Below are 24491 nucleotides of genomic sequence, written 5' to 3' on the forward strand. Positions count from 1 at the left end.
GGTCTCCTCACACTGCTGGTGGGTTCCATTTTTTGTCATAGGGTGCTGGCAGATTACGGGCCTCCCATAGCTGCTGCCAGGCCCGTAATCTGCCATGGGCCCCCGTACCGACTCCTCATGCTGCTGCCAGGCCCGTAATCTGTCATGGGCCACTGTTGTCGCTTGTTGGCATATTCCGCTCGTTCAGATGCTCCTTCTCCTGCTACTCCTCTTCACGGATTCCGTCAGCAGTCTTTCTTGGAATCCGTTTCCAAGAGACAACAGTTTGCGAGCACGCACCCGACGGTGCAGAAGCTGAACGTCCTCCTGTCCAAGTTGCTGCTGCCAGGCTCGTAATCTGTCATGCGCCCCTGTACCGCCTCCTCATGCTGCTGCCAGGTCCAGAGTGTGTCATGGGCCCCCGTACCGACTCCTCATGCTGCTGCCAGGCCCGTAATCTGTCATGGGCCCCTGTACCGCCTCCCCATGCTGCTGCCAGGTCCAGAGTGTGTCATGGGTCCCTGTACGGCCTCCCATTGCTGCTGCCAGGCCCGTAATCTGCCATGGGCCCCTGTACCGACTCCTCATGCTGCTGCCAGGCCCGTAATCTGTCATGGGCCCCTGTACCGCCTCCTCATGCTGCTGCCAGGTCCAGAGTGTGTCATGGGTCCCTGTACGGCCTCCCATTGCTGCTGTCTCTATCGCCACACTCTGCCATGTGCCACTTTCAGGTCTCCTCACACTGCTGGTGGTTTCCATTTTTGTCATAGGGTGCTGTATGGCCTCCCATTGCTGCTGCCTCCACCGCCACACTGTGGCTCCACACTCTGGTTTTGGCCCCGTGACTGCCCAAATGAGTGAAGTGTGCGGTGATTCTAAGATCGACGGCACTCATCTGCATGTCATACTGACTGACAGTATTATTTCTCTTCCCCAGCAGACTCCAAGGGCATTTAAATTAAAGGTACAGTGTTCTGCACTAATATTAAGTCTCTCTGAAGCCTAGAAACACCCTTTTTTAAGTTAAATTCACAGCGAATTTATTCGACTCGAATCGAATATTGTCCACGAATTCGCCGAATCAGTCGAATCGAATTTTTCATTTCTTCGCTCATCTCTAGTTATGATGATATGAAGGCCTCGAGATGATGAAATTTAATGGTTAGGACAACTTGAATTTCCCCACATCTTGAAAGAGATAACATCTGCTACAAAGACTCGCTCTCTAATTCTGCATGGAAAGAAGAGTGCAATTCAAGCAAACAGATATCTTGCTAACTGCAAGACGCTCGCTATCCGCATGGAAAGAAAAGTGCAATTCAAGCAAAGAGAGATATCTTGCTAACTGCAAGACGCTGGCTATCTGCGTATCCTTGTATTAAGATACTACTTTTGCACTTTTAACATGTGTCTTTGTATTTTTCTTCCAATGCTTTGTACATGAGGAAGGTAGCAAGAAAAAGGTGAAAAGGGTGAGGCTTGTTGTAGAGCATTTTCTCCATCATATGACGTTCAACAGATTTCTTTTGTTCCTTGAGCTCCAGGCGGAAGAGCGACATGAAGCCAAAACGTTGAGACGTAGGCCTCCGCAGAGATAGCAGCACATTAGACTACATATGAGCATCACGGGATCTTGCTAAAGCACTCCTCAACAGGTCAGGATGGCCGAGCGGTCTAAGGCGCTGCGTTCAGGTCGCAGTCTCCACTGGAGGCGTGGGTTCGAATCCCACTTCTGACAGCAGTTTCAGCTTTTCACAGCTTGCTCTTTAGGTTCTCTTGCTCCTTTAGCGCTCTAGCTCTAGTGCAAAAAAAATGCTGTCCAACATTAGAAAAACAGGGCTCCATAGCTCAGGGGTTAGAGCACTGGTCTTGTAAACCAGGGGTCGCGATTTCAAATCTCGCTGGGGCCTTTCTGCCGTTTTCGGGAACCGTATCTCGCAAATTGACATAATTAGATTTTTCCCCAAAAGGCCCAAGGTAACGGTTAGGTTATGACTATATGAAGGCCTCGAGATTATGAAATCTAAAGGTTAGGACAACTTGAATTTCCCCACATCTTGAAAGAGATAACATCTGCTACAAAGACTCTCTCTCTAATTCTGCATGGAAAGAAGAGTGCAAATCAAGCAAACAGATATCTTGCTAACTGCAAGACGCTCGCTATCCGCATGGAAAGAAAAGTGCAATTCAAGCAAAGAGAGATATCTTGCTAACTGCAAGACGCTGGATATCTGGGTATCCTTGTATTAAGATACTACTTTTGCACTTTTAACATGTGTCTTTGTATTTTTCTTCCAATGCTTTGTACATGAGGAAGGTAGCAAGAAAAAGGTGAAAAGGGTGAGGCTTGTTGTAGAGCATTTTCTCCATCATGTGACGTTCAACAGATTTCTTTTGTTCCTTGAGCTCCAGGTGGAAGAGTGACATGAAGCCTAAACGTTGAGACGTAGGCCTCCGCAGAGATAGCAGCACATTAGACTACATATGAGCATCACGGGATCTTGCTAAAGCACTCCTCAACAGGTCAGGATGGCCGAGCGGTCTAAGGCGCTGCGTTCAGGTCGCAGTCTCCACTGGAGGCGTGGGTTCGAATCCCACTTCTGACAGCAGTTTCAGCTTTTCACAGCTTGCTCTTTAGGTTCTCTTGCTCCTTTAGCGCTCTAGCTCTAGTGCAAAAAAAATGCTGTCCAACATTAGAAAAATAGGGCTCCATAGCTCAGGGGTTAGAGCACTGGTCTTGTAAACCAGAGGTCGCGAGTTCAAATCTCGCTGGGGCCTTTCTGCCATTTTCGGGAACCGTAGCTCGCAAATTGGCATAATTAGATTTTTCCCCAAAAGGCCCAAGGTAACGTAAGGTTATGACTATATGAAGGCCTTGAGATAATGAAATTTAATGGTTAGGACAACTTGAATTTCACCACATCTTGAAAGAGATAACATCTGCTACAAAGACTTGCTCTCTAATTCTGCATGGAAAGAAAAGTGCAATTCAAGCAAACAGATATATTGCTAACTGCAAGACGCTCGCTATCCGCATGGAAAGAAAAGTGCAATTCAAGCAAAGAGAGATATCTTGCTAACTGCAAGACGCTGGCTATCTGCGTATCCTTGTATTAAGATACTACTTTTGCACTTTTAACATGTGTCTTTGTATTTTTCTTCCAATGCTTTGTACATGAGGAAGGTAGCAAGAAAAAGGTGAAAAGGGTGAGGCTTGTTGTAGAGCATTTTCTCCATCATGTGACGTTCAACAGATTTCTTTTGTTCCTTGAGCTCCAGGCGGAAGAGTGACATGAAGCCTAAACATTGACACGTATTCCTCCGCAGAGATAGCAGCACATTAGACTACATATGAGCATCACAGGATCTTGCTAAAACGCTCCTCAACAGGTCAGGATGGCCGAGCAGTCTAAGGCGCTGCGTTCAGGTCGCAGTCTCCACTGGAGGCGTGGGTTCGAATCCCACTTCTGACAGCAGTTTCAGCTTTTCACAGCTTGCTCTTTAGGTTCTCTTGCTCCTTTAGCGCTCTAGCTCTAGTGCAAAAAAAATGCTGTCCAACATTAGAAAAATAGGGCTCCATAGCTCAGGGGTTAGAGCACTGGTCTTGTAAACCAGGGGTCGCGAGTTCAAATCTCGCTGGGGCCTTTCTGCCATTTTCGGGAACCGTAGCTCGCAAATTGGCATAATTAGATTTTTCCCCAAAAGGCCCAAGGTAACGTAAGGTTATGACTATATGAAGGCCTCGAGATAATGAAATTTAATGGTTAGGACAACTTGAATTTCACCACATCTTGAAAGAGATAACATCTGCTACAAAGACTTGCTCTCTAATTCTGCATGGAAAGAAAAGTGCAATTCAAGCAAACAGATATATTGCTAACTGCAAGACGCTCGCTATCCGCATGGAAAGAAAAGTGCAATTCAAGCAAAGAGAGATATCTTGCTAACTGCAAGACGCTCGCTATCCGCATGGAAAGAAAAGTGCAATTCAAGCAAAGAGAGATATCTTGCTAACTGCAAGACGCTGGATATCTGCGTATCATTGTATTAAGATACTACTTTTGCACTTTTAACATGTGTCTTTGTATTTTTCTTCCAATGCTTTGAACATGAGGAAGGTAGCAAGAAAAAGGTGAAAAGGGTGAGGCTTGTTGTAGAGCATTTTCTCCATCATGTGACGTTCAACAGATTACTTTTGTTCCTTGAGCTCCAGGCGGAAGAGCGACATGAAGCCAAAACTTTGACACGTAGGCCTCCGCAGAGATAGCAGCACATTAGACTACATATGAGCCTCACGGGATCTTGCTGAAGCACTCCTCGACAGGTCAGGATGACCGAGCGGTCTAAGGCGCTGCGTTCAGGTCGCAGTCTCCACTGGAGGCGTGGGTTCGAATCCCACTACTGACAGCAGTTTCAGCTTTTCACAGCTTGCTCTTTAGGTTCTCTTGCTCCTTTAGCGCTCTAGCTCTAGTGCAAAAAAAATGCTGTCCAAAATTAGAAAAACAGGGCTCCATAGCTCAGGGGTTAGAGCACTGGTCTTGTAAACCAGGGGTCGCGAGTTCAAATCTCGCTGGGGCCTTTCTGCCGTTTTCAGGAACCGTAGCTCGCAAATTGGCATAATTAGATTTTTCCCCAAAAGGCCCAAGGTAATGGTTAGGTTATGACTATATGAAGGCCTCGAGATTATGAAATCTAAAGGTTAGGACAAGTTGAATTTCCCCACATCTTGAAAGAGATAACATCTGCTACAAAGACTCGCTCTCTAATTCTGCATGGAAAGAAGAGTGCAATTCAAGCAAACAGATATCTTGCTAACTGCAAGACGCTCGCTATCCGCATGGAAAGAAAAGTGCAATTCAAGCAAAGAGAGATATCTTGCTAACTGCAAGACGCTGGATATCTGCGTGTCCTTGTATTAAGATACTACTTTTGCACTTTTAACATGTGTCTTTGTATTTTTCTTCCAATGCTTTGTACATGAGAAAGGTAGCAAGAAAAAGGTGCAAAGGGTGAGGCTTGTTGTAGAGCATTTTCTTCATCATGTGACGTTCAACAGATTTCTTTTGTTCCTTGAGCTCCAGGCGGAAGAGTGACATGAAGCCTAAACATTGACACGTATTCCTCCTCAGAGATAGCAGCACATTAGACTACATATGAGCATCACAGGATCTTGCTAAAGCGCTCCTCAACAGGTCAGGATGGCCGAGCGGTCTAAGGCGCTGCGTTCAGGTCGCAGTCTCCACTGGAGGCGTGGGTTCGAATCCCACTTCTGACAGCAGTTTCAGCTTTTCACAGCTTGCTCTTTAGGTTCTCTTGCTCCTTTAGCGCTCTAGCTCTAGTGCAAAAAAAATGCTGTCCAACATTAGAAAAACAGGGCTCCATAGCTCAGGGGTTAGAGCACTGGTCTTGTAAACCAGGGGTCACGAGTTCAAATCTCGCTGGGGCCTTTCTGCCATTTTCGGGAACCGTAGCTCGCAAATTGGCATAATTAGATTTTCCCCCAAAAGGCCGAAGGTAACGTAAGGTTATGACTATATGAAGGCCTCGAGATGATGAAATTTAATGGTTAGGACAACTTGAATTTCACCACATCTTGAAAGAGATAACATCTGCTACAAACACTCGCTCTCTAATTCTGCATGGAAAGAAGAGTGCAATTCAAGCAAACAGATATCTTGCTAACTGCAAGACGCTCGCTATCCGCATGGAAAGAAAAGTGCAATTCAAGCAAAGAGAGATATCTTGCTAACTGCAAGACGCTGGCTATCTGCGTGTCCTTGTATTAGGAAACTACTTTTGCACTTTTAACATGTGTCTTTGTATTTTTCTTCCAATGCTTTGTACATGAGGAAGGTAGCAAGAAAAAGGTGAAAAGGGTGAGGCTTGTTGTAGAGCATTTTCTCCATCATGTGACGTTCAACAGATTACTTTTGTTCCTTGAGCTCCAGGCGGAAGAGCGACATGAAGCCAAAACGTTGACACGTAGGCCTCCGCAGAGATAGCAGCACATTAGACTACATATGAGCCTCACGGGATCTTGCTGAAGCACTCCTCAACAGGTCAGGATGACCGAGCGGTCTAAGGCGCTGCGTTCAGGTTGCAGTCTCCACTGGAGGCGTGGGTTCGAATCCCACAACTGAAAGCAGTTTCAGCTTTTCACAGCTTGCTCTTTAGGTTCTCTTGCTCCTTTAGCGCTCTAGCTCTAGTGCAAAAAAAATGCTGTCCAACATTAGAAAAACAGGGCTCCATAGCTCAGGGGTTAGAGCACTGGTCTTGTAAACCAGGGGTCGCGAGTTCAAATCTCGCTGGTGCCTTTCTGCCGTTTTCGGGAACCGTAGCTCGCAAATTGACATAATTAGATTTTTCCCCAAAAGGCCCAAGGTAACGGTTAGGTTATGACTATATGAAGGCCTCGAGATTATGAAATCTAAAGGTTAGGACAACTTGAATTTCCCCACATCTTGAAAGAGATAACATCTGCTACAAAGACTCGCTCTCTAATTCTGCATGGAAAGAAGAGTGCAAATCAAGCAAACAGATATCTTGCTAACTGCAAGACGCTCGCTATCCGCATGGAAAGAAAAGTGCAATTCAAGCAAAGAGAGATATCTTGCTAACTGCAAGACGCTGGATATCTGGGTATCCTTGTATTAAGATACTACTTTTGCACTTTTAACATGTGTCTTTGTATTTTTCTTCCAATGCTTTGTACATGAGGAAGGTAGCAAGAAAAAGGTGAAAAGGGTGAGGCTTGTTGTAGAGCATTTTCTCCATCATGTGACGTTCAACAGATTTCTTTTGTTCCTTGAGCTCCAGGCGGAAGAGTGACATGAAGCCTAAACGTTGACACGTAGGCCTCCGCAGAGATAGCAGCACATTAGACTACATATGAGCATCACGGGATCTTGCTAAAGCACTCCTCAACAGGTCAGGATGGCCGAGCGGTCTAAGGCGCTGCGTTCAGGTCGCAGTCTCCACTGGAGGCGTGGGTTCGAATCCCACTTCTGACAGCAGTTTCAGCTTTTCACAGCTTGCTCTTTAGGTTCTCTTGCTCCTTTAGCGCTCTAGCTCTAGTGCAAAAAAAATGCTGTCCAACATTAGAAAAATAGGGCTCCATAGCTCAGGGGTTAGAGCACTGGTCTTGTAAACCAGAGGTCGCGAGTTCAAATCTCGCTGGGGCCTTTCTGCCATTTTCGGGAACCGTAGCTCGCAAATTGGCATAATTAGATTTTTCCCCAAAAGGCCCAAGGTAACGTAAGGTTATGACTATATGAAGGCCTCGAGATAATGAAATTTAATGGTTAGGACAACTTGAATTTCACCACATCTTGAAAGAGATAACATCTGCTACAAAGACTTGCTCTCTAATTCTGCATGGAAAGAAAAGTGCAATTCAAGCAAACAGATATATTGCTAACTGCAAGACGCTCGCTATCCGCATGGAAAGAAAAGTGCAATTCAAGCAAAGAGAGATATCTTGCTAACTGCAAGACGCTGGCTATCTGCGTATCCTTGTATTAAGATACTACTTTTGCACTTTTAACATGTGTCTTTGTATTTTTCTTCCAATGCTTTGTACATGAGGAAGGTAGCAAGAAAAAGGTGAAAAGGGTGAGGCTTGTTGTAGAGCATTTTCTCCATCATATGACGTTCAACAGATTTCTTTTGTTCCTTGAGCTCCAGGCGGAAGAGCGACATGAAGCCAAAACGTTGAGACGTAGGCCTCCGCAGAGATAGCAGCACATTAGACTACATATGAGCATCACGGGATCTTGCTAAAGCACTCCTCAACAGGTCAGGATGGCCGAGTGGTCTAAGGCGCTGCGTTCAGGTCGCAGTCTCCACTGGAGGCGTGGGTTCGAATCCCACTTTTGACAGCAGTTTCAGCTTTTCACAGCTTGCTCTTTAGGTTCTCTTGCTCCTTTAGCGCTCTAGCTCTAGTGCAAAAAAAATGCTGTCCAACATTAGAAAAATAGGGCTCCATAGCTCAGGGGTTAGAGCACTGGTCTTGTAAACCAGAGGTCGCGAGTTCAAATCTCACTGGGGCCTTTCTGCCATTTTCGGGAACCATAGCTCGCAAATTGGCATAATTAGATTTTTCCCCAAAAGGCCCAAGGTAACGTAAGGTTATGACTATATGAAGGCCTCGAGATAATGAAATTTAATGGTTAGGACAACTTGAATTTCACCACATCTTGAAAGAGATAACATCTGCTACAAAGACTTGCTCTCTAATTCTGCATGGAAAGAAAAGTGCAATTCAAGCAAACAGATATATTGCTAACTGCAAGACGCTCGCTATCCGCATGGAAAGAAAAGTGCAATTCAAGCAAAGAGAGATATCTTGCTAACTGCAAGACGCTGGCTATCTGCGTATCCTTGTATTAAGATACTACTTTTGCACTTTTAACATGTGTCTTTGTATTTTTCTTCCAATGCTTTGTACATGAGGAAGGTAGCAAGAAAAAGGTGAAAAGGGTGAGGCTTGTTGTAGAGCATTTTCTCCATCATGTGACGTTCAACAGATTTCTTTTGTTCCTTGAGCTCCAGGCGGAAGAGTGACATGAAGCCTAAACATTGACACGTATTCCTCCGCAGAGATAGCAGCACATTAGACTACATATGAGCATCACAGGATCTTGCTAAAACGCTCCTCAACAGGTCAGGATGGCCGAGCGGTCTAAGGCGCTGCGTTCAGGTCGCAGTCTCCACTGGAGGCGTGGGTTCGAATCCCACTTCTGACAGCAGTTTCAGCTTTTCACAGCTTGCTCTTTAGGTTCTCTTGCTCCTTTAGCGCTCTAGCTCTAGTGCAAAAAAAATGCTGTCCAACATTAGAAAAACAGGGCTCCATAGCTCAGGGGTTAGAGCACTGGTCTTGTAAACCAGGGGTCGCGAGTTCAAATCTCGCTGGGGCCTTTCTGCCGTTTTCGGGAACCGTAGCTCGCAAATTGACATAATTAGATTTTTCCCCAAAAGGCCCAAGGTAACGGTTAGGTTATGACTATATGAAGGCCTCGAGATTATGAAATCTAAAGGTTAGGACAACTTGAATTTCACCACATCTTGAAAGAGATAACATCTGCTACAAAGACTTGCTCTCTAATTCTGCATGGAAAGAAAAGTGCAATTCAAGCAAACAGATATATTGCTAACTGCAAGACGCTCGCTATCCGCATGGAAAGAAAAGTGCAATTCAAGCAAAGAGAGATATCTTGCTAACTGCAAGACGCTCGCTATCCGCATGGAAAGAAAAGTGCAATTCAAGCAAAGAGAGATATCTTGCTAACTGCAAGACGCTGGATATCTGCGTATCATTGTATTAAGATACTACTTTTGCACTTTTAACATGTGTCTTTGTATTTTTCTTCCAATGCTTTGTACATGAGGAAGGTAGCAAGAAAAAGGTGAAAAGGGTGAGGCTTGTTGTAGAGCATTTTCTCCATCATGTGACGTTCAACAGATTACTTTTGTTCCTTGAGCTCCAGGCGGAAGAGCGACATGAAGCCAAAACTTTGACACGTAGGCCTCCGCAGAGATAGCAGCACATTAGACTACATATGAGCCTCACGGGATCTTGCTGAAGCACTCCTCGACAGGTCAGGATGACCGAGCGGTCTAAGGCGCTGCGTTCAGGTCGCAGTCTCCACTGGAGGCGTGGGTTCGAATCCCACTACTGACAGCAGTTTCAGCTTTTCACAGCTTGCTCTTTAGGTTCTCTTGCTCCTTTAGCGCTCTAGCTCTAGTGCAAAAAAAATGCTGTCCAAAATTAGAAAAACAGGGCTCCATAGCTCAGGGGTTAGAGCACTGGTCTTGTAAACCAGGGGTCGCGAGTTCAAATCTCGCTGGGGCCTTTCTGCCGTTTTCAGGAACCGTAGCTCGCAAATTGGCATAATTAGATTTTTCCCCAAAAGGCCCAAGGTAACGGTTAGGTTATGACTATATGAAGGCCTCGAGATTATGAAATCTAAAGGTTAGGACAAGTTGAATTTCCCCACATCTTGAAAGAGATAACATCTGCTACAAAGACTCGCTCTCTAATTCTGCATGGAAAGAAGAGTGCAATTCAAGCAAACAGATATCTTGCTAACTGCAAGACGCTCGCTATCCGCATGGAAAGAAAAGTGCAATTCAAGCAAAGAGAGATATCTTGCTAACTGCAAGACGCTGGATATCTGCGTGTCCTTGTATTAAGATACTACTTTTGCACTTTTAACATGTGTCTTTGTATTTTTCTTCCAATGCTTTGTACATGAGAAAGGTAGCAAGAAAAAGGTGCAAAGGGTGAGGCTTGTTGTAGAGCATTTTCTTCATCATGTGACGTTCAACAGATTTCTTTTGTTCCTTGAGCTCCAGGCGGAAGAGTGACATGAAGCCTAAACGTTGACACGTATTCCTCCTCAGAGATAGCAGCACATTAGACTACATATGAGCATCACAGGATCTTGCTAAAGCGCTCCTCAACAGGTCAGGATGGCCGAGCGGTCTAAGGCGCTGCGTTCAGGTCGCAGTCTCCACTGGAGGCGTGGGTTCGAATCCCACTTCTGACAGCAGTTTCAGCTTTTCACAGCTTGCTCTTTAGGTTCTCTTGCTCCTTTAGCGCTCTAGCTCTAGTGCAAAAAAAATGCTGTCCAACATTAGAAAAACAGGGCTCCATAGCTCAGGGGTTAGAGCACTGGTCTTGTAAACCAGGGGTCACGAGTTCAAATCTCGCTGGGGCCTTTCTGCCATTTTCGGGAACCGTAGCTCGCAAATTGGCATAATTAGATTTTCCCCCAAAAGGCCGAAGGTAACGTAAGGTTATGACTATATGAAGGCCTCGAGATGATGAAATTTAATGGTTAGGACAACTTGAATTTCACCACATCTTGAAAGAGATAACATCTGCTACAAACACTCGCTCTCTAATTCTGCATGGAAAGAAGAGTGCAATTCAAGCAAACAGATATCTTGCTAACTGCAAGACGCTCGCTATCCGCATGGAAAGAAAAGTGCAATTCAAGCAAAGAGAGATATCTTGCTAACTGCAAGACGCTGGCTATCTGCGTGTCCTTGTATTAGGAAACTACTTTTGCACTTTTAACATGTGTCTTTGTATTTTTCTTCCAATGCTTTGTACATGAGGAAGGTAGCAAGAAAAAGGTGAAAAGGGTGAGGCTTGTTGTAGAGCATTTTCTCCATCATGTGACGTTCAACAGATTACTTTTGTTCCTTGAGCTCCAGGCGGAAGAGCGACATGAAGCCAAAACTTTGACACGTAGGCCTCCGCAGAGATAGCAGCACATTAGACTACATATGAGCCTCACGGGATCTTGCTAAAGCACTCCTCAACAGGTCAGGATGGCCGAGCGGTCTAAGGCGCTGCGTTCAGGTCGCAGTCTCCACTGGAGGCGTGGGTTCGAATCCCACTACTGACAGCAGTTTCAGCTTTTCACAGCTTGCTCTTTAGGTTCTCTTGCTCCTTTAGCGCTCTAGCTCTAGTGCAAAAAAAATGCTGTCCAAAATTAGAAAAACAGGGCTCCATAGCTCAGGGGTTAGAGCACTGGTCTTGTAAACCAGGGGTCGCGAGTTCAAATCTCGCTGGGGCCTTTCTGCCGTTTTCAGGAACCGTAGCTCGCAAATTGGCATAATTAGATTTTTCCCCAAGAGGCCCAAGGTAATGGTTAGGTTATGACTATATGAAGGCCTCGAGATTATGAAATCTAAAGGTTAGGACAAGTTGAATTTCCCCACATCTTGAAAGAGATAACATCTGCTACAAAGACTCGCTCTCTAATTCTGCATGGAAAGAAGAGTGCAATTCAAGCAAACAGATATCTTGCTAACTGCAAGACGCTCGCTATCCGCATGGAAAGAAAAGTGCAATTCAAGCAAAGAGAGATATCTTGCTAACTGCAAGACGCTGGATATCTGCGTGTCCTTGTATTAAGATACTACTTTTGCACTTTTAACATGTGTCTTTGTATTTTTCTTCCAATGCTTTGTACATGAGAAAGGTAGCAAGAAAAAGGTGCAAAGGGTGAGGCTTGTTGTAGAGCATTTTCTCCATCATGTGACGTTCAACAGATTTCTTTTGTTCCTTGAGCTCCAGGCGGAAGAGTGACATGAAGCCTAAACATTGACACGTATTCCTCCGCAGAGATAGCAGCACATTAGACTACATATGAGCATCACAGGATCTTGCTAAAGCGTTCCTCAACAGGTCAGGATGGCCGAGCGGTCTAAGGCGCTGCGTTCAGGTCGCAGTCTCCACTGGAGGCGTGGGTTCGAATCCCACTTCTGACAGCAGTTTCAGCTTTTCACAGCTTGCTCTTTAGGTTCTCTTGCTCCTTTAGCGCTCTAGCTCTAGTGCAAAAAAAATGCTGTCCAACATTAGAAAAACAGGGCTCCATAGCTCAGGGGTTAGAGCACTGGTCTTGTAAACCAGGGGTCGCGAGTTCAAATCTCGCTGGGGCCTTTCTGCCGTTTTCGGGAACCGTAGCTCGCAAATTGACATAATTAGATTTTTCCCCAAAAGGCCCAAGGTAACGGTTAGGTTATGACTATATGAAGGCCTCGAGATTATGAAATCTAAAGGTTAGGACAACTTGAATTTCCCCACATCTTGAAAGAGATAACATCTGCTACAAAGACTCGCTCTCTAATTCTGCATGGAAAGAAGAGTGCAATTCAAGCAAACAGATATCTTGCTAACTGCAAGACGCTCGCTATCCGCATGGAAAGAAAAGTGCAATTCAAGCAAAGAGAGATATCTTGCTAACTGCAAGACGCTGGATATCTGGGTATCCTTGTATTAAGATACTACTTTTGCACTTTTAACATGTGTCTTTGTATTTTTCTTCCAATGCTTTGTACATGAGGAAGGTAGCAAGAAAAAGGTGAAAAGGGTGAGGCTTGTTGTAGAGCATTTTCTCCATCATGTGACGTTCAACAGATTTCTTTTGTTCCTTGAGCTCCAGGCGGAAGAGTGACATGAAGCCTAAACGTTGACACGTAGGCCTCCGCAGAGATAGCAGCACATTAGACTACATATGAGCATCACGGGATCTTGCTAAAGCACTCCTCAACAGGTCAGGATGGCCGAGCGGTCTAAGGCGCTGCGTTCAGGTCGCAGTCTCCACTGGAGGCGTGGGTTCGAATCCCACTTCTGACAGCAGTTTCAGCTTTTCACAGCTTGCTCTTTAGGTTCTCTTGCTCCTTTAGCGCTCTAGCTCTAGTGCAAAAAAAATGCTGTCCAACATTAGAAAAATAGGGCTCCATAGCTCAGGGGTTAGAGCACTGGTTTTGTAAACCAGAGGTCGCGAGTTCAAATCTCACTGGGGCCTTTCTGCCATTTTCGGGAACCGTAGCTCGCAAATTGGCATAATTAGATTTTTCCCCAAAAGGCCCAAGGTAACGTAAGGTTATGACTATATGAAGGCCTCGAGATAATGAAATTTAATGGTTAGGACAACTTGAATTTCACCACATCTTGAAAGAGATAACATCTGCTACAAAGACTTGCTCTCTAATTCTGCATGGAAAGAAAAGTGCAATTCAAGCAAACAGATATATTGCTAACTGCAAGACGCTCGCTATCCGCATGGAAAGAAAAGTGCAATTCAAGCAAAGAGAGATATCTTGCTAACTGCAAGACGCTGGCTATCTGCGTATCCTTGTATTAAGATACTACTTTTGCACTTTTAACATGTGTCTTTGTATTTTTCTTCCAATGCTTTGTACATGAGGAAGGTAGCAAGAAAAAGGTGAAAAGGGTGAGGCTTGTTGTAGAGCATTTTCTCCATCATATGACGTTCAACAGATTTCTTTTGTTCCTTGAGCTCCAGGCGGAAGAGCGACATGAAGCCAAAACGTTGAGACGTAGGCCTCCGCAGAGATAGCAGCACATTAGACTACATATGAGCATCACGGGATCTTGCTAAAGCACTCCTCAACAGGTCAGGATGGCCGAGTGGTCTAAGGCGCTGCGTTCAGGTCGCAGTCTCCACTGGAGGCGTGGGTTCGAATCCCACTTCTGACAGCAGTTTCAGCTTTTCACAGCTTGCTCTTTAGGTTCTCTTGCTCCTTTAGCGCTCTAGCTCTAGTGCAAAAAAAATGCTGTCCAAAATTAGAAAAACAGGGCTCCATAGCTCAGGGGTTAGAGCACTGGTCTTGTAAACCAGGGGTCGCGAGTTCAAATCTCGCTGGGGCCTTTCTGCCGTTTTCGGGAACCGTAGCTCGCAAATTGGCATAATTAGATTTTTCCCCAAAAGGCCCAAGGTAACGTAAGGTTATGACTATATGAAGGCCTCGAGATTATGAAATCTAATGGTTAGGATAACTTGAATTTCCCCACATCTTGAAAGAGATAACATCTGCTACAAAGACTTGCTCTCTAATTCTGCATGGAAAGAAGAGTGCAATTCAAGCAAACAGATATCTTGCTAACTGCAAGACGCTCGCTATCCGTATGGAAAGAAAAGTGCAATTCAAGCAAAGAGAGATATCTTGCTAACTGCAAGACGCTGGATATCTGCGTATCCTTGTATTAAGATACTACTTTTGCACTTTTAACATGTGTCTTTGTATTTTTCTTCCAATGCTTTGTACATGAGGAAGGTAGCAAGAAAAAGGTGAAAAGGGTGAGGCTTGTTGTTGAGCATTTTCTCCATCATGTGACGTTCAACAGATTACTTTTGTTCCTTGAGCTCCAGGCGGAAGAGCGACATGAAGCCAAAACGTTGAGACGTAGGCCTCCGCAGAGATAGCAGCACATTAGACTACATATGAGCCTCACGGGATCTTGCTGAAGCACTCCTCAACAGGTCAGGATAACCTAGCGGTCTAAGGAGCTGCGTTCAGGTCGCAGTCTCCACTGGAGGCGTGGGTTCGAATCCCACTACTGAAAGCAGTTTCAGCTTTTCACAGCTTGCTCTTTAGGTTCTCTTGCTCCTTTAGCGCTCTAGCTCTAGTGCAAAAAAAATGCTGTCCAACATTAGAAAAACAGGGCTCCATAGCTCAGGGGTTAGAGCACTGGTCTTGTAAACCAGGGGTCGCGAGTTCAAATCTCACTGGGGCCTTTCTGCCGTTTTCAGGAACCGTAGCTCGCAAATTGGCATAATTAGATTTTTCCCCAAAAGGCCCAAGGTAACGGTTAGGTTATGACTATATGAAGGCCTCGAGATTATGAAATCTAAAGGTTAGGACAACTTGAATTTCCCCACATCTTGAAAGAGATAACATCTGCTACAAAGACTCGCTCTCTAATTCTGCATGGAAAGAAGAGTGCAATTCAAGCAAACAGATATCTTGCTAACTGCAAGACGCTCGCTATCCGCATGGAAAGAAAAGTGCAATTCAAGCAAAGAGAGATATCTTGCTAACTGCAAGACGCTGCCTATCTGCGTGTCCTTGTATTAAGATACTACTTTTGCACTTTTAACATGTGTCTTTGTATTTTTCTTCCAATGCTTTGTACATGAGAAAGGTAGCAAGAAAATGGTGCAAAGGGTGAGGCTTGTTGTAGAGCATTTTCTCCATCATGTGACGTTCAACAGATTTCTTTTGTTCCTTGAGCTCCAGGCGGAAGAGTGACATGAAGCCTAAACGTTGACACGTATTCCTCCGTAGAGATAGCAGCACATTAGACTACATATGAGCATCACGGGATCTTGCTAAAGCACTCCTCAACAGGTCAGGATGGCCGAGCGGTCTAAGGCGCTGCGTTCAGGTCGCAGTCTCCACTGGAGGCGTGGGTTCGAATCCCACTTCTGACAGCAGTTTCAGCTTTTCACAGCTTGCTCTTTAGGTTCTCTTGCTCCTTTAGCGCTCTAGCTCTAGTGCAAAAAAAATGCTGTCCAACATTAGAAAAACAGGGCTCCATAGCTCAGGGGTTAGAGCACTGGTCTTGTAAACCAGGGGTCACGAGTTCAAATCTCGCTGGGGCCTTTCTTCCATTTTCGGGAACCGTAGCTCGCAAATTGGCATAATTAGATTTTCCCCCAAAAGGCCCAAGGTAACGTAAGGTTATGACTATATGAAGGCCTCGAGATGATGAAATTTAATGGTTAGGACAACTTGAATTTCACCACATCTTGAAAGAGATAACATCTGCTACAAACACTCGCTCTCTAATTCTGCATGGAAAGAAGAGTGCAATTCAAGCAAACAGATATCTTGCTAACTGCAAGACGCTCGCTATCCGCATGGAAAGAAAAGTGCAATTCAAGCAAAGAGAGATATCTTGCTAACTGCAAGACGCTGGCTATCTGCGTGTCCTTGTATTAGGATACTACTTTTGCACTTTTAACATGTGTCTTTGTATTTTTCTTCCAATGCTTTGTACATGAGGAAGGTAGCAAGAAAAAGGTGAAAAGGGTGAGGCTTGTTGTAGAGCATTTTCTCCATCATGTGACGTTCAACAGATTACTTTTGTTCCTTGAGCTCCAGGCGGAAGAGCGACATGAAGCCAAAACGTTGACACGTAGGCCTCCGCAGAGATAGCAGCACATTAGACTACATATGAGCCTCACGGGATCTTGCTGAAGCACTCCTCAACAGGTCAGGATGACCGAGCGGTCTAAGGCGCTGCGTTCAGGTCGCAGTCTCCACTGGAGGCGTGGGTTCGAAACCCACTACTGACAGCAGTTTCAGCTTTTCACAGCTTGCTCCTTTAGCGCTCTAGCTCTAGTGCAAAAAAAATGCTGTCCAAAATTAGAAAAACAGGGCTCCATAGCTCAGGGGTTAGAGCACTGGTCTTGTAAACCAGGGGTCGCGAGTTCAAATCTCGCTGGGGCCTTTCTGCCGTTTTCAGGAACTGTAGCTCGCAAATTGGCATAATTAGATTTTTCCCCAAAAGGCCCAAGGTAACGGTTAGGTTATGACTATATGAAGGCCTCGAGATTATGAAATCTAAAGGTTAGGACAACTTGAATTTCCCCACATCTTGAAAGAGATAACATCTGCTACAAAGACTCGCTCTCTAATTCTGCATGGAAAGAAGAGTGCAATTCAAGCAAACAGATATCTTGCTAACTGCAAGACGCTCGCTATCCGCATGGAAAGAAAAGTGCAATTCAAGCAAAGAGAGATATCTTGCTAACTGCAAGACGCTGGCTATCTGCGTGTCCTTGTATTAAGATACTACTTTTGCACTTTTAACATGTGTCTTTGTATTTTTCTTCCAATGCTTTGTACATGAGGAAGGTAGCAAGAAAAAGGTGAAAAGGGTGAGGCTTGTTGTTGAGCATTTTCTCCATCATGTGACGTTCAACAGATTACTTTTGTTCCTTGAGCTCCAGGCGGAAGAGCGACATGAAGCCAAAACGTTGACACGTAGGCCTCCGCAGAGATAGCAGCACATTAGACTACATATGAGCCTCACGGGATCTTGCTGAAGCACTCCTCAACAGGTCAGGATGACCGAGCGGTCTAAGGCGCTGCGTTCAGGTTGCAGCCTCCACTGGAGGCGTGGGTTCGAATCCCACTACTGACAGCAGTTTCAGCTTTTCACAGCTTGCTCTTTAGGTTCTCTTGCTCCTTTAGCGCTCTAGCTTTAGTGCAAAAAAAATGCTGTCCAAAAGTAGAAAAACAGGGCTCCATAGCTCAGGGGTTAGAGCACTGGTCTTGTAAACCGGGGGTCGAGAGTTCAAATCTCGCTGGGGCCTTTCTGTCGTTTTCAGGAACCGTAGCTCGCAAATTGGCATAATTAGATTTTTCCCCAAAAGGCCCAAGGTAACGTAAGGTTATGACTATATGAAGGCCTCGAGATGATGAAATTTAATGGTTAGGACAACTTGAATTTCACCACATCTTGAAAGAGATAACATCTGCTACAAACACTCGCTCTCTAATTCTGCATGGAAAGAAGAGTGCAATTCAAGCAAACAGATATCTTGCTAACTGCAAGACGCTCGCTATCCGCATGGAAAGAAAAGTGCAATTCAAGCAAAGAGAGATATCTTGCTAACTGCAAGACGCTGGCTATCTGCGTGTCCTTATATTAAGATACTACTTTTGCACTTTTAACATGTGTCTTTGTATTTTTCTTCCAATGCTTTGTACATGAGGAAGGTAGCAAGAAAAAGGTGAAAAGGGTGAGGCTTGTTGTTGAGCATTTTCTCCATCATGTGACGTTCAACAGATTACTTTTGTTCCTTGAGCTCCAGGCGGAAGAGCGACATGAAGCCTAAACGTTGACACGTAGGCCTCCGCAGAGATAGCAGCACATTAGACTACATATGAGCATCACGGGATCTTGCTAAAGCACTCCTCAACAGGTCAGGATGGCCGAGCGGTCTAAGGCGCTGCGTTCAGGTCGCAGTCTCCACTGGAGGCATGGGTTCGAATCCCACTTCTGACAGCAGTTTCAGCTTTTCACAGCTTGCTCTTTAGGTTCTCTTGCTCCTTTAGCGCTCTAGCTCTAGTGCAAAAAAAATGCTGTCCAACATTAGAAAAATAGGGCTCCATAGCTCAGGGGTTAGAGCACTGGTCTTGTAGACCAGAGGTCGCGAGTTCAAATCTCGCGGGGGCCTTTCTGCCATTTTCGGGAACCGTAGCTCGCAAATTGGCATAATTAGATTTTCCCCCAAAAGGCCCAAGGTAACGTAAGGTTATGATGATATGAAGGCCTCGAGATGATGAAATTTAATGGTTAGGACAACTTGAATTTCACCACATCTTGAAAGAGATAACATCTGCTACAAAGACTCGCTCTCTAATTCTGCATGGAAAGAAGAGTGCAATTCAAGCAAACAGATATCTTGCTAACTGCAAGACGCTCGCTATCCGCATGGAAAGAAAAGTGCAATTCAAGCAAAGAGAGATATCTTGCTAACTGCAAGACGCTGGCTATCTGCGTGTCCTTGTATTAGGATACTACTTTTGCACTTTTAACATGTGTCTTTGTATTTTTCTTCCAATGCTTTGTACATGAGGAAGGTAGCAAGAAAAAGGTGAAAAGGGTGAGGCTTGTTGTAGAGCATTTTCTCCATCATGTGACGTTCAACAGATTTCTTTTGTTCCTTGAGCTCCAGGCGGAAGAGCGACATGAAGCCAAAACGTTGAGACGTAGGCCTCCGCAGAGATAGCAGCACATTAGACAACATATGAGCGTCACGGGATCTTGCTGAAGCACTCCTCAACAGGTCAGGATGGCCGAGCTGTCTAAGGCGCTGCGTTCAGGTCGCAGTCTCCACTGGAGGCGTGGGTTCGAATCCCACTTCTGACAGCAGTTTCAGCTTTTCACAGCTTGCTCTTTAGGTTCTCTTGCTCCTTTAGCGCTCTAGCTCTAGTGCAAAAAAAATGCTGTCCAAAATTAGAAAAACAGCGCTCCATAGCTCAGGGGTTAGAGCACTGGTCTTGTAAACCAGGGGTCGAGAGTTCAAATCTCGCTGGGGCCTTTCTGCCGTTTTAGGGAACCGTAGCTCGCAAATTGGCATAATTAGATTTTTCCCGAAAAAGCCCAAGGTAACGGTTAGGTTATGACAAAGAAGGCCTCGAGATTATGAAATCTAAAGGTTAGGACAACTTGAATTTCCCCACATCTTGAAAGAGATAACATCTGCTACAAAGACTCACTCTCTAATTCTGCATGGAAAGAAGAGTGCAATTCAAGCAAACAGATATCTTGCTAACTGCAAGACGCTCGCTATCCGCATGGAAAGAAAAGTGCAATTCAAGCAAAGAGAGATATCTTGCTAACTGCAAGACGCTGGCTATCTGCGTGTCCTTGTATTAGGATACTACTTTTGCACTTTTAACATGTGTCTTTGTATTTTTCTTCCAATGCTTTGTACATGAGGAAGGTAGCAAGAAAAAGGTGAAAAGGGTGAGGCTTGTTGTAGAGCATTTTCTCCATCATGTGACGTTCAACAGATTACTTTTGTTCCTTGAGCTCCAGGCGGAAGAGCGACATGAAGCCAAAACGTTGACACGTAGGCCTCCGCAGAGATAGCAGCACATTAGACTACATATGAGCCTCACGGGATCTTGCTGAAGCACTCCTCAACAGGTCAGGATGACCGAGCGGTCTAAGGCGCTGCGTTCAGGTTGCAGCCTCCACTGGAGGCGTGGGTTTGAATCCCACTACTGACAGCAGTTTCAGCTTTTCACAGCTTGCTCTTTAGGTTCTCTTGCTCCTTTAGCGCTCTAGCTTTAGTGCAAAAAAAATGCTGTCCAAAAGTAGAAAAACAGAGCTCCATAGCTCAGGGGTTAGAGCACTGGTCTTGTAAACCGGGGGTCGCGAGTTCAAATCTCGCTGGGGCCTTTCTGTCGTTTTCAGGAACCGTAGCTCGCAAATTGGCATAATTAGATTTTTCCCCAAAAGGCCCAAGGTAACGGTTAGGTTATGACTATATGAAGGCCTCGAGATGATGAAATTTAATGGTTAGGACAACTTGAATTTCCCCACATCTTGAAAGAGATAACATCTGCTACAAACACTCGCTCTCTAATTCTGCATGGAAAGAAGAGTGCAATTCAAGCAAACAGATATCTTGCTAACTGCAAGATGCTCGCTATCCGCATGGAAAGAAAAGTGCAATTCAAGCAAAGAGAGATATCTTGCTAACTGCAAGACGCTGGCTATCTGCGTGTCCTTGTATTAGGATACTACTTTTGCACTTTTAACATGTGTCTTTGTATTTTTCTTCCAATGCTTTGTACATGAGGAAGGTAGCAAGAAAAAGGTGAAAAGGGTGAGGCTTGTTGTAGAGCATTTTCTCCATCATGTGACGTTCAACAGATTACTTTTGTTCCTTGAGCTCCAGGCGGAAGAGCGACATGAAGCCAAAACGTTGACACGTAGGCCTCCGCAGAGATAGCAGCACATTAGACTACATATGAGCCTCATGGGATCTTGCTGAAGCACTCCTCAACAGGTCAGGATGACCGAGCGGTCTAAGGCGCTGCGTTCAGGTCGCAGTCTCCACTGGAGGCGTGGGTTCGAATCCCACTTCTGACCGCAGTTTCAGCTTTTCACAGCTTGCTCTTTTAGCGCTTCAAGAGGTTCTCTTGCTCCTTTAGCGCTCTAGCTCTAGTGCAAAAAAAATGCTGTCCAACATTAGAAAAACAGGGCTCCATAGCTCAGGGGTTAGAGCCCTGGTCTTGTAAACCAGGGGTCGCGAGTTCAAATCTCGCTGGGGCCTTTCTGCCGTTTTCGGGAACCGTAGCTCGCAAATTGACATAATTAGATTTTTCCCCAAAAGGCCCAAGGTAACGGTTAGGTTATGACTATATGAAGGCCTCGAGATTATGAAATCTAAAGGTTAGGACAACTTGAATTTCCCCACATCTTGAAAGAGATAACATCTGCTACAAAGACTCGCTCTCTAATTCTGCATGGAAAGAAGAGTGCAATTCAAGCAAACAGATATCTTGCTAACTGCAAGACGCTCGCTATCCGCATGGAAAGAAAAGTGCAATTCAAGCAAAGAGAGATATCTTGCTAACTGCAAGACGCTGGATATCTGCGTATCCTTGTATTAAGATACTACTTTTGCACTTTTAACATGTGTCTTTGTATTTTTCTTCCAATGCTTTGTACATGAGGAAGGTAGCAAGAAAAAGGTGAAAAGGGTGAGGCTTGTTGTAGAGCATTTTCTCCATCATGTGACGTTCAACAGATTTCTTTTGTTCCTTGAGCTCCAGGCGGAAGAGTGACATGAAGCCTAAACGTTGAGACGTAGGCCTCCGCAGAGATAGCAGCACATTAGACTACATATGAGCATCACGGGATCTTGCTAAAGCACTCCTCAACAGGTCAGGATGGCCGAGCTGTCTAAGGCGCTGCGTTCAGGTCACAGTCTCCACTGGAGGCGTGGGTTCGAATCCCACTTCTGAAAGCAGTTTCAGCTTTTCACAGCTTGCTCTTTAGGTTCTCTTGCTCCTTTAGCGCTCTAGCTCTAGTGCAAAAAAAATGCTGTCCAACATTAGAAAAATAGGGCTCCATAGCTCAGGGGTTAGAGCACTGGTCTTGTAGACCAGAGGTCGCGAGTTCAAATCTCGCGGGGGCCTTTCTGCCATTTTCGGGAACCGTAGCTCGCAAATTGGCATAATTAGATTTTCCCCCAAAAGGCCCAAGGTAACGTAAGGTTATGATGATATGAAGGCCTCGAGATGATGAAATTTAATGGTTAGGACAACTTGAATTTCACCACATCTTGAAAGAGATAACATCTGCTACAAAGACTCGCTCTCTAATTCTGCATGGAAAGAAGAGTGCAATTCAAGCAAACAGATATCTTGCTAACTGCAAGACGCTCGCTATCCGCATGGAAAGAAAAGTGCAATTCAAGCAAAGAGAGATATCTTGCTAACTGCAAGACGCTGGCTATCTGCGTGTCCTTGTATTAGGATACTACTTTTGCACTTTTAACATGTGTCTTTGTATTTTTCTTCCAATGCTTTGTACATGAGGAAGGTAGCAAGAAAAAGGTGAAAAGGGTGAGGCTTGTTGTAGAGCATTTTCTCCATCATGTGACGTTCAACAGATTTCTTTTGTTCCTTGAGCTCCAGGCGGAAGAGCGACATGAAGCCAAAACGTTGAGACGTAGGCCTCCGCAGAGATAGCAGCACATTAGACAACATATGAGCGTCACGGGATCTTGCTGAAGCACTCCTCAACAGGTCAGGATGGCCGAGCTGTCTAAGGCGCTGCGTTCAGGTCGCAGTCTCCACTGGAGGCGTGGGTTCGAATCCCACTTCTGACAGCAGTTTCAGCTTTTCACAGCTTGCTCTTTAGGTTCTCTTGCTCCTTTAGCGCTCTAGCTCTAGTGCAAAAAAAATGCTGTCCAAAATTAGAAAAACAGCGCTCCATAGCTCAGGGGTTAGAGCACTGGTCTTGTAAACCAGGGGTCGAGAGTTCAAATCTCGCTGGGGCCTTTCTGCCGTTTTAGGGAACCGTAGCTCGCAAATTGGCATAATTAGATTTTTCCCGAAAAAGCCCAAGGTAACGGTTAGGTTATGACAAAGAAGGCCTCGAGATTATGAAATCTAAAGGTTAGGACAACTTGAATTTCCCCACATCTTGAAAGAGATAACATCTGCTACAAAGACTCACTCTCTAATTCTGCATGGAAAGAAGAGTGCAATTCAAGCAAACAGATATCTTGCTAACTGCAAGACGCTCGCTATCCGCATGGAAAGAAAAGTGCAATTCAAGCAAAGAGAGATATCTTGCTAACTGCAAGACGCTGGCTATCTGCGTGTCCTTGTATTAGGATACTACTTTTGCACTTTTAACATGTGTCTTTGTATTTTTCTTCCAATGCTTTGTACATGAGGAAGGTAGCAAGAAAAAGGTGAAAAGGGTGAGGCTTGTTGTAGAGCATTTTCTCCATCATGTGACGTTCAACAGATTACTTTTGTTCCTTGAGCTCCAGGCGGAAGAGCGACATGAAGCCAAAACGTTGACACGTAGGCCTCCGCAGAGATAGCAGCACATTAGACTACATATGAGCCTCACGGGATCTTGCTGAAGCACTCATAAACAGGTCAGGATGGCCGAGCGGTCTAAGGCGCTGCGTTCAGGTCACAGTCTCCACTGGAGGCGTGGGTTCGAATCCCACTTCTGACAGCAGTTTCAGCTTTTCACAGCTTGCTTTTTAGGTTCTCTTGCTCCTTTAGCGCTCTAGCTTTAGTGCAAAAAAAATGCTGTCCAAAATTAGAAAAACAGGGCTCCATAGCTCAGGGGTTAGAGCACTGGTCATGTAAACCAGGGGTCGCGAGTTCAAATCTCGCTGGGGCCTTTCTGCCGTTTTCGGGAACCGTAGCTCGCAAATTGACATAATTAGATTTTTCCCCAAAAGGCCCAAGGTAACGGTTAGGTTATGACTATATGAAGGCCTCGAGATTATGAAATCTAAAGGTTAGGACAACTTGAATTTCCCCACATCTTGAAAGAGATAGCATCTGCTACAAAGACTCGCTCTCTAATTCTGCATGGAAAGAAGAGTGCAATTCAAGCAAACAGATATCTTGCTAACTGCAAGACGCTCGCTATCCGCATGGAAAGAAAAGTGCAATTCAAGCAAAGAGAGATATCTTGCTAACTGCAAGACGCTGGCTATCTGCGTGTCCTTGTATTAGGATACTACTTTTGCACTTTTAACATGTGTCTTTGTATTTTTCTTCCAATGCTTTGTACATGAGGAAGGTAGCAAGAAAAAGGTGAAAAGGGTGAGGCTTGTTGTAGAGCATTTTCTCCATCATGTGACGTTCAACAGATTACTTTTGTTCCTTGAGCTCCAGGCGGAAGAGCGACATGAAGCCAAAACTTTGACACGTAGGCCTCCGCAGAGATAGCAGCACATTAGACTACATATGAGCCTCACGGGATCTTGCTGAAGCACTCCTCAACAGGTCAGGATGACCGAGCGGTCTAAGGCACTGCGTTCAGGTCGCAGTCTCCACTGGAGGCGTGGGTTCGAATCCCACTACTGACAGCAGTTTCAGCTTTTCACAGCTTGCTCTTTAGGTTCTCTTGCTCCTTTAGCGCTCTAGCTCTAGTGCAAAAAAAAATGCTGTCCAAAATTAGA

The 24491-nt window shown here is 45.1% G+C and overlaps 48 non-coding genes across 48 annotated transcripts; all 48 read left to right on the forward strand.

The window, feature by feature from the left end:
- The first annotated feature begins 1634 nt into the window (after positions 1–1634).
- On the forward strand, positions 1635–1717 carry TRNAL-CAG (transfer RNA leucine (anticodon CAG)). The gene has a single exon. It is a non-coding gene; the product is annotated as a tRNA-Leu (tRNA).
- A 99-nt stretch (positions 1718–1816) lies between these two features.
- Positions 1817–1889, forward strand: TRNAT-UGU (transfer RNA threonine (anticodon UGU)). Its single transcript has one exon. It is a non-coding gene; the product is annotated as a tRNA-Thr (tRNA).
- A 613-nt stretch (positions 1890–2502) lies between these two features.
- TRNAL-CAG (transfer RNA leucine (anticodon CAG)) lies at positions 2503–2585 on the forward strand. Its single transcript has one exon. It is a non-coding gene; the product is annotated as a tRNA-Leu (tRNA).
- Positions 2586–2684: 99 nt separating this feature from the next.
- Positions 2685–2757, forward strand: TRNAT-UGU (transfer RNA threonine (anticodon UGU)). Its single transcript has one exon. It is a non-coding gene; the product is annotated as a tRNA-Thr (tRNA).
- A 612-nt stretch (positions 2758–3369) lies between these two features.
- On the forward strand, positions 3370–3452 carry TRNAL-CAG (transfer RNA leucine (anticodon CAG)). Its single transcript has one exon. It is a non-coding gene; the product is annotated as a tRNA-Leu (tRNA).
- A 99-nt stretch (positions 3453–3551) lies between these two features.
- On the forward strand, positions 3552–3624 carry TRNAT-UGU (transfer RNA threonine (anticodon UGU)). The gene has a single exon. It is a non-coding gene; the product is annotated as a tRNA-Thr (tRNA).
- Positions 3625–4303: 679 nt separating this feature from the next.
- TRNAL-CAG (transfer RNA leucine (anticodon CAG)) lies at positions 4304–4386 on the forward strand. The gene has a single exon. It is a non-coding gene; the product is annotated as a tRNA-Leu (tRNA).
- A 99-nt stretch (positions 4387–4485) lies between these two features.
- TRNAT-UGU (transfer RNA threonine (anticodon UGU)) lies at positions 4486–4558 on the forward strand. The gene has a single exon. It is a non-coding gene; the product is annotated as a tRNA-Thr (tRNA).
- Positions 4559–5171: 613 nt separating this feature from the next.
- Positions 5172–5254, forward strand: TRNAL-CAG (transfer RNA leucine (anticodon CAG)). Its single transcript has one exon. It is a non-coding gene; the product is annotated as a tRNA-Leu (tRNA).
- A 99-nt stretch (positions 5255–5353) lies between these two features.
- TRNAT-UGU (transfer RNA threonine (anticodon UGU)) lies at positions 5354–5426 on the forward strand. The gene has a single exon. It is a non-coding gene; the product is annotated as a tRNA-Thr (tRNA).
- A 794-nt stretch (positions 5427–6220) lies between these two features.
- TRNAT-UGU (transfer RNA threonine (anticodon UGU)) lies at positions 6221–6293 on the forward strand. The gene has a single exon. It is a non-coding gene; the product is annotated as a tRNA-Thr (tRNA).
- Positions 6294–6906: 613 nt separating this feature from the next.
- TRNAL-CAG (transfer RNA leucine (anticodon CAG)) lies at positions 6907–6989 on the forward strand. The gene has a single exon. It is a non-coding gene; the product is annotated as a tRNA-Leu (tRNA).
- Positions 6990–7088: 99 nt separating this feature from the next.
- Positions 7089–7161, forward strand: TRNAT-UGU (transfer RNA threonine (anticodon UGU)). The gene has a single exon. It is a non-coding gene; the product is annotated as a tRNA-Thr (tRNA).
- A 612-nt stretch (positions 7162–7773) lies between these two features.
- TRNAL-CAG (transfer RNA leucine (anticodon CAG)) lies at positions 7774–7856 on the forward strand. Its single transcript has one exon. It is a non-coding gene; the product is annotated as a tRNA-Leu (tRNA).
- A 99-nt stretch (positions 7857–7955) lies between these two features.
- On the forward strand, positions 7956–8028 carry TRNAT-UGU (transfer RNA threonine (anticodon UGU)). Its single transcript has one exon. It is a non-coding gene; the product is annotated as a tRNA-Thr (tRNA).
- Positions 8029–8640: 612 nt separating this feature from the next.
- On the forward strand, positions 8641–8723 carry TRNAL-CAG (transfer RNA leucine (anticodon CAG)). The gene has a single exon. It is a non-coding gene; the product is annotated as a tRNA-Leu (tRNA).
- Positions 8724–8822: 99 nt separating this feature from the next.
- On the forward strand, positions 8823–8895 carry TRNAT-UGU (transfer RNA threonine (anticodon UGU)). The gene has a single exon. It is a non-coding gene; the product is annotated as a tRNA-Thr (tRNA).
- Positions 8896–9575: 680 nt separating this feature from the next.
- On the forward strand, positions 9576–9658 carry TRNAL-CAG (transfer RNA leucine (anticodon CAG)). The gene has a single exon. It is a non-coding gene; the product is annotated as a tRNA-Leu (tRNA).
- A 99-nt stretch (positions 9659–9757) lies between these two features.
- TRNAT-UGU (transfer RNA threonine (anticodon UGU)) lies at positions 9758–9830 on the forward strand. Its single transcript has one exon. It is a non-coding gene; the product is annotated as a tRNA-Thr (tRNA).
- A 613-nt stretch (positions 9831–10443) lies between these two features.
- On the forward strand, positions 10444–10526 carry TRNAL-CAG (transfer RNA leucine (anticodon CAG)). Its single transcript has one exon. It is a non-coding gene; the product is annotated as a tRNA-Leu (tRNA).
- A 99-nt stretch (positions 10527–10625) lies between these two features.
- On the forward strand, positions 10626–10698 carry TRNAT-UGU (transfer RNA threonine (anticodon UGU)). Its single transcript has one exon. It is a non-coding gene; the product is annotated as a tRNA-Thr (tRNA).
- A 612-nt stretch (positions 10699–11310) lies between these two features.
- On the forward strand, positions 11311–11393 carry TRNAL-CAG (transfer RNA leucine (anticodon CAG)). Its single transcript has one exon. It is a non-coding gene; the product is annotated as a tRNA-Leu (tRNA).
- Positions 11394–11492: 99 nt separating this feature from the next.
- TRNAT-UGU (transfer RNA threonine (anticodon UGU)) lies at positions 11493–11565 on the forward strand. Its single transcript has one exon. It is a non-coding gene; the product is annotated as a tRNA-Thr (tRNA).
- Positions 11566–12178: 613 nt separating this feature from the next.
- Positions 12179–12261, forward strand: TRNAL-CAG (transfer RNA leucine (anticodon CAG)). Its single transcript has one exon. It is a non-coding gene; the product is annotated as a tRNA-Leu (tRNA).
- A 99-nt stretch (positions 12262–12360) lies between these two features.
- Positions 12361–12433, forward strand: TRNAT-UGU (transfer RNA threonine (anticodon UGU)). The gene has a single exon. It is a non-coding gene; the product is annotated as a tRNA-Thr (tRNA).
- Positions 12434–13046: 613 nt separating this feature from the next.
- On the forward strand, positions 13047–13129 carry TRNAL-CAG (transfer RNA leucine (anticodon CAG)). Its single transcript has one exon. It is a non-coding gene; the product is annotated as a tRNA-Leu (tRNA).
- Positions 13130–13228: 99 nt separating this feature from the next.
- TRNAT-UGU (transfer RNA threonine (anticodon UGU)) lies at positions 13229–13301 on the forward strand. The gene has a single exon. It is a non-coding gene; the product is annotated as a tRNA-Thr (tRNA).
- A 612-nt stretch (positions 13302–13913) lies between these two features.
- Positions 13914–13996, forward strand: TRNAL-CAG (transfer RNA leucine (anticodon CAG)). The gene has a single exon. It is a non-coding gene; the product is annotated as a tRNA-Leu (tRNA).
- A 99-nt stretch (positions 13997–14095) lies between these two features.
- On the forward strand, positions 14096–14168 carry TRNAT-UGU (transfer RNA threonine (anticodon UGU)). The gene has a single exon. It is a non-coding gene; the product is annotated as a tRNA-Thr (tRNA).
- A 794-nt stretch (positions 14169–14962) lies between these two features.
- Positions 14963–15035, forward strand: TRNAT-UGU (transfer RNA threonine (anticodon UGU)). The gene has a single exon. It is a non-coding gene; the product is annotated as a tRNA-Thr (tRNA).
- A 613-nt stretch (positions 15036–15648) lies between these two features.
- Positions 15649–15731, forward strand: TRNAL-CAG (transfer RNA leucine (anticodon CAG)). The gene has a single exon. It is a non-coding gene; the product is annotated as a tRNA-Leu (tRNA).
- Positions 15732–15830: 99 nt separating this feature from the next.
- Positions 15831–15903, forward strand: TRNAT-UGU (transfer RNA threonine (anticodon UGU)). Its single transcript has one exon. It is a non-coding gene; the product is annotated as a tRNA-Thr (tRNA).
- Positions 15904–16515: 612 nt separating this feature from the next.
- On the forward strand, positions 16516–16598 carry TRNAL-CAG (transfer RNA leucine (anticodon CAG)). Its single transcript has one exon. It is a non-coding gene; the product is annotated as a tRNA-Leu (tRNA).
- An 82-nt stretch (positions 16599–16680) lies between these two features.
- TRNAT-UGU (transfer RNA threonine (anticodon UGU)) lies at positions 16681–16753 on the forward strand. Its single transcript has one exon. It is a non-coding gene; the product is annotated as a tRNA-Thr (tRNA).
- A 795-nt stretch (positions 16754–17548) lies between these two features.
- On the forward strand, positions 17549–17621 carry TRNAT-UGU (transfer RNA threonine (anticodon UGU)). Its single transcript has one exon. It is a non-coding gene; the product is annotated as a tRNA-Thr (tRNA).
- A 612-nt stretch (positions 17622–18233) lies between these two features.
- TRNAL-CAG (transfer RNA leucine (anticodon CAG)) lies at positions 18234–18316 on the forward strand. The gene has a single exon. It is a non-coding gene; the product is annotated as a tRNA-Leu (tRNA).
- A 99-nt stretch (positions 18317–18415) lies between these two features.
- Positions 18416–18488, forward strand: TRNAT-UGU (transfer RNA threonine (anticodon UGU)). The gene has a single exon. It is a non-coding gene; the product is annotated as a tRNA-Thr (tRNA).
- Positions 18489–19100: 612 nt separating this feature from the next.
- TRNAL-CAG (transfer RNA leucine (anticodon CAG)) lies at positions 19101–19183 on the forward strand. Its single transcript has one exon. It is a non-coding gene; the product is annotated as a tRNA-Leu (tRNA).
- A 99-nt stretch (positions 19184–19282) lies between these two features.
- On the forward strand, positions 19283–19355 carry TRNAT-UGU (transfer RNA threonine (anticodon UGU)). The gene has a single exon. It is a non-coding gene; the product is annotated as a tRNA-Thr (tRNA).
- Positions 19356–20148: 793 nt separating this feature from the next.
- On the forward strand, positions 20149–20221 carry TRNAT-UGU (transfer RNA threonine (anticodon UGU)). Its single transcript has one exon. It is a non-coding gene; the product is annotated as a tRNA-Thr (tRNA).
- Positions 20222–20834: 613 nt separating this feature from the next.
- Positions 20835–20917, forward strand: TRNAL-CAG (transfer RNA leucine (anticodon CAG)). Its single transcript has one exon. It is a non-coding gene; the product is annotated as a tRNA-Leu (tRNA).
- Positions 20918–21028: 111 nt separating this feature from the next.
- On the forward strand, positions 21029–21101 carry TRNAT-UGU (transfer RNA threonine (anticodon UGU)). The gene has a single exon. It is a non-coding gene; the product is annotated as a tRNA-Thr (tRNA).
- A 795-nt stretch (positions 21102–21896) lies between these two features.
- Positions 21897–21969, forward strand: TRNAT-UGU (transfer RNA threonine (anticodon UGU)). The gene has a single exon. It is a non-coding gene; the product is annotated as a tRNA-Thr (tRNA).
- A 612-nt stretch (positions 21970–22581) lies between these two features.
- Positions 22582–22664, forward strand: TRNAL-CAG (transfer RNA leucine (anticodon CAG)). The gene has a single exon. It is a non-coding gene; the product is annotated as a tRNA-Leu (tRNA).
- Positions 22665–22763: 99 nt separating this feature from the next.
- Positions 22764–22836, forward strand: TRNAT-UGU (transfer RNA threonine (anticodon UGU)). The gene has a single exon. It is a non-coding gene; the product is annotated as a tRNA-Thr (tRNA).
- Positions 22837–23447: 611 nt separating this feature from the next.
- Positions 23448–23530, forward strand: TRNAL-CAG (transfer RNA leucine (anticodon CAG)). The gene has a single exon. It is a non-coding gene; the product is annotated as a tRNA-Leu (tRNA).
- A 99-nt stretch (positions 23531–23629) lies between these two features.
- TRNAT-UGU (transfer RNA threonine (anticodon UGU)) lies at positions 23630–23702 on the forward strand. The gene has a single exon. It is a non-coding gene; the product is annotated as a tRNA-Thr (tRNA).
- A 613-nt stretch (positions 23703–24315) lies between these two features.
- On the forward strand, positions 24316–24398 carry TRNAL-CAG (transfer RNA leucine (anticodon CAG)). Its single transcript has one exon. It is a non-coding gene; the product is annotated as a tRNA-Leu (tRNA).
- Positions 24399–24491: the final 93 nt, after the last annotated feature.

Source organism: Staurois parvus, unplaced genomic scaffold (genome assembly GCF_062004578.1).
Source record: "Staurois parvus isolate SC_StPar_1 unplaced genomic scaffold, SC_StPar_1.0 ptg000151l, whole genome shotgun sequence".
Lineage (NCBI taxonomy): Eukaryota > Metazoa > Chordata > Amphibia > Anura > Ranidae > Staurois > Staurois parvus.